This window comes from Dermochelys coriacea, chromosome 5 (genome assembly GCF_009764565.3).
Source record: "Dermochelys coriacea isolate rDerCor1 chromosome 5, rDerCor1.pri.v4, whole genome shotgun sequence".
NCBI lineage: Eukaryota > Metazoa > Chordata > Testudines > Dermochelyidae > Dermochelys > Dermochelys coriacea.
In genome coordinates, this window is record NC_050072.1 from 52,006,382 (window position 1) to 52,020,279 (window position 13,898).

The window sequence follows — 13,898 nt, forward strand, 5'->3', positions numbered from 1 at the left end:
TCAAAAACCAAAATAATAGTTTATTCAAGTAATTTGGTAGTTACAGAAAAGCAAGAAGGCACAGCAGATAACAGCACAGACAATATACACCTCTACCCCGATATAACGCGGACCTTGGGAGACAAAAAAATCTCACTGCATTATAGGTGAGAAAGTGTTATATCGAACTTGCTTTGGCCCACCTTGTTCCCTTACCACCCCTTCCAGAGACCCCCATCGCTAATCACCCCCAGGACCCCACCCCCTACCCAACCTCCCTGCTCCCGTTCCCTGACTGCTCCGACCCCTATGCACACCCCTCACCCCGACAGGCACTCACTGGCAGCGGCAGGAAGAGGAGCAGCGCGACCTCAGCCCACTCCACTCCGCCACCTTCCTGCCTCCACGCTCCACTTTCCGCCGCTGGTGAGTGCGGGGAGGTTGGTGAAAGGACCCCCCCCGCACTCACCTGCAGCGGGAAGTGAGCGACGCGGCTGGGAGCTGGCGGAGTGGAGCAGGCTGGGGTTGGGCTGCTCCACTTCTGCCGTTGCCGGTGAGTGCAGGGGGGATCCCTTCCCCCAAGCTTTCTTCCCCGAGCAACATGGCTGGGGCTGGGGCGAGGGAAGCAGAGCGGGCTGCTCCGGCCCCCCGCTAATCCCCCAGGCCACTCTGGGACTGCGGCGCCCCGAAAAGTGCCCTCCCCAGCTCCTACCTCCCAGACCCTGGGCGGGGAAGCCCCTGACCCCCCCCCCCAAGACCCTCTGCCCCTTATGCAACCCCTCGGCCCCGGCCCAGCCCGGCACCCTTAACACGCTGCTCAGAGCAGAATGTCAGAGATTTACCGTGTTGTATGAGAACCCGCGTTATATCGGGTCATGTTATATTGGGGTAGAGGTGTATATCATATAACAATGTAATCATTCACTGAACACTGATATTAACATTTAACATGTAACATTAACATTTAGCATCCAACAGGCGCTGGCCAAGCGGCTATTGGATGGGTAGGGGAAGATCTCACTCAGACTACTGGTATCCAGCTTTATTTAAAGGCAAAACCCACACATTCCTTAATAATAGATGGAGAATTACACTACTTCTACTGGTCTCGAGTACTTCTTGAGCCCTCAAGGCCCTTCTGCTTTGTCTAAAATTGAGGTTGGTATCAGGGGTCTTGTTTCTCTCTCCAGTTGCTGCCAAAGCTGGTTCTGGCAGGCAGCTGAAGAAACGACGGTTGCCCTCTCGCGGCAGTTACAGAGCTGCCGCTGGCAGAAGCTGCTAGTTTGGCTGCTATAGCAGCCATTTCCAGGGCTACCTCAGGGTTCTCTTGCTGCCGCTGCAGATGCTGCTTCTGCTGCTTGAGGCTTCTTGCAGGAGGTGGCTCTTCAGAACCCCAAAGCAACTCCCACCCAAAGCCTCACAAGACCCCACCCAAAGCCTAGCTAAAAACCTTCTTCTTTTCAGGTAGATGTTCTTCAGATGGTTTCTTTTCTTCAGAGGCGTCTCGCAGTTTCTGTTCTTCTTAAGGCTCCCAAACCCACTACAACTTCAGCTTGCTGGCTGATAACCTTATATACAATTTCCAGCCTACGCAGCTCGTCTCTGATTGGTCGCCTTTCAGTGGCGTTACATTCTCTTAGCCTCTGATTGGTTGCTGTTTCAATGGGGTGATATTCTCTTAGCCAATCAGCAGCCAGATCCCTAGCTCAGGTGTACCTATGCTTGGTCACATTACTCATATGTGGCTTCATCCCCTATGATGCCATCTTGGATTCTGGAAGTTTCTAGAAAGTTCTAGAAAGTTCTGGAATATCATTAGCCCCCTACTATGTCATCCCCATATCCACCATTTTGGATTTTCTAAATTTAAACTATCATTAATTTCTACTTAATTAGAGCCTTAATCTTAAAACTAATTACTGTTTTATGCAAACTAAAGGATCCTAATACTGTCACCACTCTTTTTAAGTACAATTAAGAGAAATGTAATTTCACAATATTTAAACCCATTCCAAGATTTTTCTGCAAGCTTCTGTCAGGGTGCTGCCGGATATCCTAGAAGATTCAAAGTAAAAATCTCCCTCTACGGTCCCCTCCTTGCTGAACTCGTAAACTTATTTACAGATCAGCATTTCATAATCTTGTGAGTTCAATGAGTGTGTGGTTTTGTCCAGTGTAGGCACAAGGCTTTCCTTCACAGGAAACAGAGCCAACATATCTTCATACTGGCACAGTCCCTCATCCTTCCCGATTCTCACTTTGGTCACACTCCTCTGTGTGCCATAGTAATTTCTTCCTTCTTGTCAACTGTTTGAAATGGGCCATCCTGATTATCACTACAAAGTTTTTTTTCTCCTGCTGATAATAGCCCATCTTAATTGATTACTCTCGTTAGGGTTGGTATGGCAACCCCCATTTTTTCATGTTCTGTGTGTGTGTGTATATCTTCCTACTGTATTTTCCACTGCATGCATCTGATAAAGTGGGTTTAGCTCACGAAAGCTTATGCCGAAATAAATTTGTTAGTCTCTAAGGTGCCACAAGTACTCCTCGTTCTTTTTGCTCATACAGACTAACATGGCTACCACTCTGAAACATAATACGTAGTGAGTTTCCTATCTTCCGGATTCTGCTCTATAGCTTTTATGACCTCCTTCATAATTGTTATTGCTGTAGACTTATTATTCTTTTGAATTGTAAAAGTACACCCTTGAATACTGTTGACAGTGGTGGTTGTATTGGATCTGATGCATTGTATTGTTGTCTTTAAATCTGTGAGAAGCGCTTGGGGTTGATTTACTATTCTTTCTGAATTTATTAAAAGATTTGGTGAGTGCGCAGTTATCTTTAATCCCTTCTGCAATACACATTGCAATGGGCCAATCCTTACTACTTTACCACATATAGGTCCCATCCCTTCATTAGATTTCCACATACATTCTGAGGGTTGCGGTGATTTCTCACCAGATCTTTGCCACATCAATGCTCCTTTTCCTTGAGCATTAAATAGAATATGATATTTATGGCATCATCAGTAATAAGTACCCTGTGAGTTCTGCTGAGGCACTGTCCGCACCGCAGCTCTGAAACAGGCACCCGAGAAGGGGTCTCCTGCTGTGAGCTCTGCTGCCGCACTGTCAGCAAGGAGGGGCTTCCGGCACCAAGAGGCTTCTGCAGTCAGGCTCTCAGGCAATGTTACCATCCCCTAAGGAGAGGGGACAATTGCCGTACCACCTCTTAAAGAGCGGCACAGAGAAACCCTTTGGTACCAGGTGCAACAAAACTCCCATCTAGGAAGTGTTCTGCACGTTCCCAACCATCGATACTGACAACATACTACAGACACTCCTCTGTGGTACCAGTGAGCCCATGGTAACACACGTGCTCTGGTATCTGGAGACCTGTGACCTCAGTACCCAGGGAGAGACAATTACCGTATCATCTCTAAAATAGTGGCACCAACGAACTTTCTGTACTGGGAACAACAAAGCTCTCAGTTAAGGAGTGCTCTGCCCAACTATCAGTGCTGACAATGTACCAAGACACTCCTCTGGTACCAGGGGTACCAAATGAACCCCTGGTAGTGTATGAACCCTGGAGACCTGATGATTGGGGAAGAACCGCCATTCCCATTACTTGGTACCAGGACCCCGGTATCGAGCACATCCTGGCACCCAGAATCACTCTTGGAACCGGGCTGTATACTGCCAATATTCCAGTTAGTGCCACCCTTACCCACTGAGGAATCTGACACTAGCCAGGAGGAGATCATTTCCGTGGCCCATCGTCACACTACAAGGGTCCTCCCCAATTCCATCAAGCCAACCTACAATCACGGTATAGGCCCCCTGAGGTAAGCCTGCCACCCATGCCCGCCTTCCTCCCTCACCCCCCAAAGTCATATTGAAATTCTTGGGTGATGTACACACACATGTCGCGACCATCCCCAGTGTCTCTCTGGGAGAGTCCACCAGATGGTTTGCTACAGCCTGGCTGTCCGGAGCACCTGAGTCAGCGCAGGAGGAAGCTTTTTCAGAACAGGAAAGATTTCTGTACAGCCACAAGCAAACAGCCCAGTAGGAACGGCCATCTCTGAATGTCCCCTTAATTAAATTCCCCTATTTCAACCAGGTTACCATGAACGATATCACTCTCCTGAGGATAACACAGAGAGATAAAGAACGGATATTGCTTGAATGCCAGCAAACACCAGGACCATACGCTGCCAGGCTTTGTGCCCCCTCCCCCCCCAGAATTGCATGGAGCTCAGCATAGAAGTGGCATGTCTGTGGCTCTGTCCCGGAGCATCTGTTTGATTCTTTGGTTTTCTGGTACGCTTGTCTGAGCTCCTTAAGTTTCATGCGGCTCTGTTGCGTCCTTGCTGTAGCCTCTGTCCATCATGGCCTTGGAGATTTTTTGAAATGTTTTGGCATTTCATCTTTGGAATGTAGTTCTGATAGCACGGATTCGTCTCCCCATACAGCGATCAGATCCAGTACCTCCCGTTCGGTCCACATTGGAGCTCTTTTTTGATTCTGGGACTGCATGGTCATCTGTGCTGATGAGCTCGCCTGGCCAAACAGGAATTGAGATTCAAAAGTTCCCGGGGCTTTTCCTGTCCACCTAGCCAGTGCATCAGAGTTCAGAGTGCTGTCCAGAGCAGTCACAATGGTGCACTGTGGGATAGCTCCCGGAGGCCAATACCATCGAATTGCGTCCACGCTAACCCTAATTCGAAACAGCAATGTCTATTTCAGCGCTAATCCCCTCATCTGGGAGGAGTACAGAAATTGATTTTAAGAGCCCTTTATGTCTACAAAAATGGCTTCGTTGTGTGGGCGGGTGCAGGGTTAATTCGATTTAACACTGCTAAATTCAACATAAACTCGTAGTGTAGACCAGGCCCAAGACTCTGTTTAAAATTCAACGAGACAAACCAAGAGTTATTCTGATTTCCCCTCTTGACCATGACAGGTCTGACTCCCTTACCTGACACAGATGGCAATATGCCCTCCTGTTTCTCTTCAGCCGAACCCATCCCTCACCCACTCTCTCAAAATAATGGGGGCTGACCCTTCACCCCAACCCATGGGTCCTCCACCTCCAGGCTTGGCTATTTCTTAGTTCCAAGGCTTAGTTAAAAGGCAGAATGCTCTGACAAGCTGAAAGATGTGTTGCAACACAACCAAAAGTTGACCACTCAACATACTTATCTACAATATGGAAACAACTCCAAGTTTGTGTCATTTCAGACACACAGACCCAACCTCATCTTTCCTCTCTCTGATTTTACACTACATTTTAAACTCTCAGCTTCCTTAAGGTTCATCTCTCAGCGAAATCGGCTTCCTACTAGGTGTTTGCTCACCCACTAATGTGTAGATTCTTTAAGGGCACTGGGAATCTCTTTCCGCATGTGACGCCACCCGCTCCAACCTGGGATTTTAACCTCGTTCTCAGGGCTTTGACTAGATCTCCCTCCAAGTCCAGGGCAACTTGTTCTCTCTTACACCTGTCCAGGAAGACAGCATTACTAATTGCCATTATCTCAGCTAGGCACATAGGAGAAACAGCGGCCCTGATGGCACATCCATCATTCACTGCCCTTTTTTTTTTTTTTTTAAAGACAAAGTAACTCTAAGGCCATATCCCAAGTTTCTCCCTACCTTCTCTGCACTTTCCATATAAATCAACTGATCCATCTCCCTGTTTTTTCCCAGAACCACATTGTGACAACTGGGAGATAATTGTGCATATGCTATCTATTAGAAAGACTTTAGCATTCTACTTAGACAGGACTAAGGACTTCAGAAATCCCCTAAACTCTTCCTTTTGTCCACAGAAAGATCCAAAAACTCTGTGATATTGGCTCAAAGACTATCCAATTGGGTCTCTAGTTGCATTAATCACTTATCAAGGGTGCAACTTGCTTCCATCCAGAGTCCATATGCACTCCACGAGGTCAGTTTCTACCTCAATCACATTCCATAGGGATACCCCTATCTCAGCAATCTATAGAACAACGACTTGGGCTTCTACCCATACTTTTGCAGAACATTATGCGATCACTGAAGATTTGGCCGCTCACATCATCTTTGATTCCACAGTACTCTCTGTAGTAAAAGACTCCACTCTGAAGTCCCAGCCTCCAGTGGTGGGTACTGCTCAGGAGTCACCTACAATTGAGCACCCATAAGAACCCTACTCAAAGAAGAGGAAATTACTCACCTTCTGCAGTAACGATGGTTCTTCAAGATGTGTGTCCCTATGGGTGCTCCACAACCCACCCTCCTTCCCTCTACTTCGGAGTTCTCTATAGTGCTCTGCAGTAGAGAAGGAAGTGGGGGGGGGGGGGTTCGCCCACGCAGTGCTAAATAACCTCAAGGCAGATCACCAGGGAGGGAGGGCACATGCGCAGGCTCAACAGGACACTGCTATCAAAAATCTACTATTAGAGGCGCAGGAGCACACATACATCTACAGTGGAGCCCCCATAGAGACACACATCTTGAGGAACCATCGTTACTACACAAGGTAACTTCCTCTTCACAGACTGCTCTAGATTTGCCTTTATACTTGGCCACCAACCTGCTTTTTGCAGCCTATCAAGGGTTTTATCTCTTCCCATATTCCCATTGTCATGTACTAAGGATATTATTTCAGTTGTAATTTGTTAGGACTTCTCATACAGACATATTATCATTTGTTTTAGTAGCTAATATCAACCCTGTTTCATGTTGCCAAATTTTCCATCCTTGGTGTTTTTCTTTTGATACAAATTTTTGTATTTCAGGATCTTTTCTTTGTAAAGCCACTAAATCAATTGTTCTACCTTTTCTCCTTCTATTTTTGTTATTGGGGCCAACTGGACTTTTGGTTGCCATGTTATCCCCTCCCTGGCTCTTTCCTTAGCCTAATCCATCTGCCTTCTTATTCCATTGAGTTCCCTCAACATTTTTCTTATGAGCTTTTACTTTACCTGTTAATACGGATTGAGTTCTTTGTTGTGCTAGATCCCATAAATACATTAACTTGTCAGTATGGGCAATGGGTTTACCATCTGCTGATTTCCTGCCTCTTTTTTGCTGCTGAGGCATCCAATCTACTTTGGCTCTTAATATCCATTCAGAATCTGTAAAAATAGCCATGGTTTCATTTGTTGGCATATTTTCCAATGTTACTACACCTTTACCCCGATATAATGTGGTCCTCGGGAGCCAGAAAATCTTACCGTCTTATAGGTGTGGCCGCGTTATATCGGGGTAGGGAGAGGAACCACTTCCCGCCCCAGCTCACCTCTACTCTGCCTCCACCTCCTCCCCTGAGCATGCCACCGCCGCTCCACTTCCCCTCCCCCCACCTTCCAGGCTTGCCGCACCAATCAGCTGTTTGGCGTGGGAAGCCTGGGAGGAAGGAGAAGCGGAGCTGCGGCGCGCTCGTGGGAGGAGGTGGAGGTGAGCCGGGGTGGGGGAGCGCAGCAAGTAAGGGGGGGCACAGAGGAACTGCTTGCGGTAACATGAATTCGGATATAACGAGGTAAAGCAGCCCTGCTCCCCAGAGCGTTGCTTTAGTGCGTTATATCCAAATTCGCGTTATATCGGACCACATTATATCGGGGTAGAGGTGTATTACAGCTACAATTTCAGCAGTTTGTGCTGAATGAGATAAACATGCTCCCTTAATAACTTTCATCAGATATCTTCACATCTGCATATCCCGTATATGCCTTCCTTCCTCATAATAGCTAGATCCATCTGCAAACGAAATCACATCTACTGAATCTATAACCTCGCCTAGGATTGCTCCATCTTGAAACTATGTTGGTCTTCAAGAGGAATTTCTGGTAAAGGACATTTATGATGTTCTCCTTCTATTAAAAGACCATAAGGAACTGGAGATAAGTTTGGAATCTTTTCCATGATTATATTCTTATTCAATAAGGCTAATGTTCATTTTGCTAACCTGGGACTAGAGACATGCTCCTCATTAATCTTTTCTGTTAGTACATATTTTACAGATGAATGGGATGTTTTTAAAAGCATTGGGGATAACTGGTATTGGGATAAGAATCTTCGAGGCATATGCTACTGGTTGAGGACCTGTGCCATCGTTTTGACTTAAAACAGCACTCATGCCTGTGCTTGTAGTAGCCAACTGTAATATAAAAGGTTGTCCTACTTTTGGATATGCTAAAGTTGAGGCTTGAGCTAATGCTCTTCTAAGATGAGTAAAAGCTTCTTGCTGTTCTGATCTTCACTCCCATCTATTACCTTTCTTTAATAACCTTTCTTTAACAACTGATACAATGGACTAGCTTTTTCTGCATAATCCTCTGTAAAATCTCTAGAGAAGTTAGTCATCCCTAAAAACAATCTTAAAGTGGATATATCTGTTGGAGATGGCAATTTTTGTAATAATTCGACCCTTTGTTTGTCAGTTGATTGCCCTTCTTGTCCTAATGTTATTCCCAGGTAGTTGACTTGTTGGCATATTTGAGCTTTTTTCTGGACTGACTTTGAACCCTGTTTCTTTTATTTTTTGTAACACTTGGTCTAATATTTCCAAATTATCTTCCTTAGATTTTGTGCTGATAAGGATATACTCTTCATACAATATGATGATATCCTTATTGGGCATTTTATCCCACATTTTATTCACATGCATATGACAGATAGCAGGTGAGTTATGAAATCTTTGGGGGGTTCAAGTGAAGCAGAACTGTCTTCCATAGAACGTAAAGGCAAATTTGTACAAGGAGTCTGGATGTAAAGGGATAGCAAAAAATGCATTGGCTAAATCTAAAACAGTGGACCACCGTGCTCCTCCTATAATGGAAGCAATCATTTTTGAATACTTTGCTACTACAGGAGCAGTCACTGAGGTTACTTTATTCAGAGGCCTCAGGTCGATGGTTAACCTCCAGGTTTTACCATCTGCTTTTAAAATTGGCCAAATAGCAGTAGCATTTGTGCTCTGTTGTTCTACTATAACTCCTTGATCTAAAAGTCCTTGAATAGTCTTTATTAAACTGGGTTCTGCTTATTTAGGATATTTATACTGTCTTTGGGGTGAGATCAGGCCCAGTAATCAGCACCTCTGCTTCTGTTTTTCCACATTTGCCTTTATTAGTATCCCAGACCTCTTTATGCTTTTGTCCAATTTGCAAAACTTCTGCTGACCAATCAGGCCATTTCAGTTCTTCTTCTGCTTTAATAGTAGCTAACCTATACCCTGCTTCAATAAAAATTGGTTGATCTATGGTTCTAATTTTATCAAAATTTCCCATAACACCTTATTTACTAAATCTACTGTTACTTTAAGCTTTCTCAATATATTAACACCGATTATTCCATTGCCATCCAAATTTATTAAGCTGAACTGTTCCCGATCTCATTTTGTCCCTAATTGAAAATGAACTGGAGCACTAAAGGGTACTTTACTCGTTGCTTCATTAAATCCTTGTAGCTTCCTTGTTATTACCAGGGGTCCAAATAAATTTTTGTTTCTAGTACTAACTAAAGAAACTGTGGCACCCATATTTATTAACATTTTGTCCAATCACTCCCCTATTAAATTCCACATATACAGTGGGTCTCCCCCAGTTATCTGTTTATTTGTAAATGTGCCACAAAATCAGCATGTTCTTTTGCTGATATCGGGGAGATGGGGGCACTCAGCCTCCCTCTACCTAATCTTTGAGACACGATGGAGCTGTAGGTGTGCTTCTTTCATGGTTGGCTAACCTTCGAAGCAATTTTTTGGTGGGTAAACCATTAATTTCCAGGTTTGTAATGTAACAATTTTCTTCCAAGCCAATTCATTCCTAAATCACAAACATTTCTCTTTTCATGAGGAACAAACTTTTTATTTTTATTTTCTTCTTTCTTTATTTTGTTTACTTTGCTGCTTTCCTTTTTCCTGTGGATCATTACTGGAAAACTTTACCATTGATACCCTGGGGGGTATCTTTTTGGGGGGTAACATGATTCCCTTAGTATTTTGTTTTCTTTTAAAGGCTGGAATTTTTACCTCTGTATTTCATGTAGTCTTTTCACTTTTTCCTCTATTTCCTGTAATGTAGTGGTTTCTGGATGGTCAGAAACGATAGCCATTCTTAATGCTGAATTAAACCCTAACACTAAAGCTCTTTTAAATTGAACTACATCATATATTATCTCTTCATTGTTGTTTTTCCCTATAGAACCACACAACCAGGTCTTCATTAGGGAAGAAAAATTTCAAGATTTCTTCCTGTATCTTGTTTTTATCTCTTTGTCCTCCCCACTGTATTTCATAGGAAAGTCCAGCAAAATCTTCTGTATGTATACATTCTTTTATTAGAGCTGAGAAGTTACTCCCTGTTAACTCAGGCATTCCTTATGTGTTAGCTAACCATCGAACTACTGTACTTCTAGTTAGGGGACCCATAGACTTTCCCAAGGCCCTAATTTGTTTCAGGGTATACAGTCTTTCTTCCGTTCGCTCCTCTTGTCCTCCCTCATTACCATGTGAAGTGGTTTTAATCACTGTGGTTGTAATGATTGGAGCCAGAGGAGCTGGTCTTTGTAGTTCTTCTAGTTCCTCACTTAATGAACTATAAGGTTCTGGGAGAGGTTCCTTGGAATAGTCATAACAACAAGGAGGATACATCCTTCTCGTCTGATCACTCCCAGATTTTATTGCTGCTATTACCCATTTACTTGCTCTTAATTCTTCCTTTAGTGTACATATTTGCCTTTTGCAGGCAGCATTTTCTTTTTCTTTCTTTCTTTCTTTCTTTCTTTCTTTCTTTCTTTCTTTCTTTCTTTCTTTCCACCCACATCCAAGAGTACAAGTCTCATTGCAGCTTCCCTATCTTTTGCTTTTTGTTTCCCTTCCTCAATATCCTGAACCAATATTTCCCAGTCATTTTTAATTTCATTTACTTCATTTTGTGAATCAATAATCTGAACTGAGTTAACATAGGTTTCAGAGTAGCAGCCGTGTTAGTCTGTATTCGCAAAAAGAAAAGCAGTACTTGTGGCATCTTAGAGACTAACAAATTTATTAGAGCATAAGCTTTCGTGAGCTACAGCTCACTTCATCAGATGCATCCGATGAAGTGAGCTGTAGCTCACGAAAGCTTATGCTCTAATAAATTTGTTAGTCTCTAAGGTGCCACAAGTACTGCTTTTCTTTTTGAGTTGACATAGTTGCTCTTAATGTATCAGCTTCTGCTTTTAAGCTAACTACTTCTTTATCCTTTGTCTCTTTTTCTTTTTTTAATTCTTGTATTTCTTTTATTAATATATCTATTTCTAAATCTGGGATACTGGATGCCTGACCGCAGAATCTGCCTCCCTCTAGCCTATGCCTTTGGTGCCCGATTCTGTTTTCCATGGGCCCTCTTGCCCTTGTCTCTATTGATTTCTAAACTGACCCTTCCACCAGCCCTACTCTAGACTCCCTGATCTTACTGGGATGATCAGCTCCAGCATCAGTTAAGCTACTGACCCTTCTACCAGTCTCAAACATTTTCCAGGGCTTCCCAGTTTCTTTTAGGATTTCAGCTCAGGCATCAGTATAACAGTTTCTAACAAATACTCTTTTTAAAAAAAATTTATAACAACAAGGCTCTTACTTACCTTGGGCTCCAAATCCTTAATGTGCTTTGTGAAACTGGTTTTTAAGACAATTCATTAAGATAAAGAACAATAAAATTTTTACTGCTTGGTGTCACTCGTCCTCTTATCCAGGGTGTTATACTTCCCTTAGGCTTCAAATAGTGCTGTGGGCCCACCCAAGGATGCCATGTTGTTACCCCCAAATTTGGACCTGAAGCACCCCAACAATGGCCTCCCTGTAACTGTAAACCAGTTATCAATTTATCCCATCTTAATGGGTGACAGGAGGTTGCCCGCCCTAGAAGAATTGCCCAGATTTTACCAGGGAGTTTGTCTCTGACCCTCTGAGGACTCTCCAGGACACACATACAGACTTGCATTGACATAATAAAAGGTGTGAATTAAAGCCAATTCAGTTATTTTGGTGGATATTTGTGTGTAGATCAATCCTAATAGTCTACTTCTCTGCTACCTCTCCTCTGTTATACTCCTGACCATTCTCTCCTGTGTCAAGGTTTTATGCCTTGTACTAGGAATTCTATGTTTGGGAGTGGATCTCTTTGTATGCTATGCCTCCTCTTTGTGGAATCCTTTTCTTGTATTGTATTGCTCCATGTCTGTTGCTAAGTTTCAACCAAATCTTAGGACTTTTATTTGTCCTTCCTATTTAGACATAGTTGGTGAAATCCTGGCTCCACTGAAGTCAAAGGGAGTTTTTCCATTGACTTCAATGGAACTAGGCTTTCATCCATGTTCTTTTGAGTTTAGTAACTCCATTTAAAACCCTGGAAGATATTCACATGAAGTAACAGACTGATGAAAAATCTTTAATTTACACATTTTAAAAAGAGTTACATTGCAAGTCTAGCACAATTTTTAATTCATATTTTATATAAATTTAACAAAATTTTCACAACAGATAATACAACACTTTGCAATTTAGAGCTGGCATGTTGCATCTTTTACAACCATTCAAATAATAAATGTTCCACAGTAGAATGTATTAAAATTAAAGTAAAACAGAAACTGACTTTCTGAGTTTGCCACTCTTAAAATTTATTTTTGAATGAAAGCAAATGCCACTCACCACATTTTAAAAAACAATATTCTCTCTGGTCATCTTCAATATTCAGCTTCTGAATTATTTTATATATATTTTTAAAGTGTAATTTTCTTCCAGCGTAATTATAACCTTTTTTGTTGTTTTTATCACCCAGCTGTCTGTGATCTCAGGCCCTTTGTTAAGGTTGTAATAGATTTATTTCTGCACTTAACTTTCCATTAGACCTGTGTGTTGTTATCTCATCAAGCTTATGTGCACAAAGCTTTCATTTGTGATTTTTATTGTGTTATGTTTGGAAACTGGAAAATTTCATTCCAGCTCCTGTTGCATGTTATCTATTTCATATCAACACTGTTTTTGCAATAGCAGGCTATATTAGAATCTTTCAGGTCCCTTTGTGCAGTCTCATGTGTCATGCTGCCTGTCAGTACCCAGCCCAGGCCAGGGAAGCTAATGATCCAACCAGCGGACCAAATTTGGTGATGAATCCTGGTCCTGTACCATCTGAAGCATGTTGCACATATGCTAAACAGGTGCTTACGTAGTGACTTTCCTCAGCCACTGGATATACAACATGTATTTTTGAAACTTACCAACAAGTCTCTGACACAATTTCTGTTATGAATGTTTGAAAAGACAGAGCTAGTTAACTAGACAGTCTAAATAAAATGAATTTAATAACTTTCTGGGAAAATTTACTTTCAAACAAAATTGTAAAAATTACTAGAATATTGGATTCAGTATGTTTGGGTTGTTTTTTTAAATACGGATGGTTGATATTAACTGCTACCTATACTGCATCAGATGACACACAACTGCTGGATGCTGTGGGGTTTTGGGGGGAGGGGGAGTTGTTTGTTTTTTGTTTTTTTTACAAAAAAATGAATGAGTTTGGTAGCACAAGAAAAAAGATCTTCAATTGTTTGGAGACTTCTTTAAAAAACTGTTTTTCTGGAAATCCACATTAGTGGATGTCATCTTTCCAGCATAATACAAAATAGTTTCATTAGGAACTACTGGTTAGAAAACGTACACTTCACTGCAATGCACTGTTGTGTAGTCTTATTGGTCCCAGGATATTAGAGAGACAGGGTAGATGAGGTAATACCATTTATTGGACCAACCTCTGTTGGTGAAAGACTAGCTTTTGAGTTTACACAGAGCTCTTTTTCAGATCTAAGAAAGGTACTCACATGTCGCAGCAAAATACAAGATAGAACACATTGTTTAGCACAAGGAGTTAACATAAGTTG

General features: G+C 42.6%; 1 long non-coding RNA gene across 1 annotated transcript; it reads left to right on the plus strand.

The window, feature by feature from the left end:
• The first annotated feature begins 10,774 nt into the window (after window positions 1-10,774).
• Window positions 10,775-12,962, plus strand: LOC122460310. The gene is made up of 2 exons (XR_006281554.1): window positions 10,775-10,944; window positions 11,172-12,962. It is a non-coding gene; the product is annotated as an uncharacterized LOC122460310 (long non-coding RNA).
• Window positions 12,963-13,898: the final 936 nt, after the last annotated feature.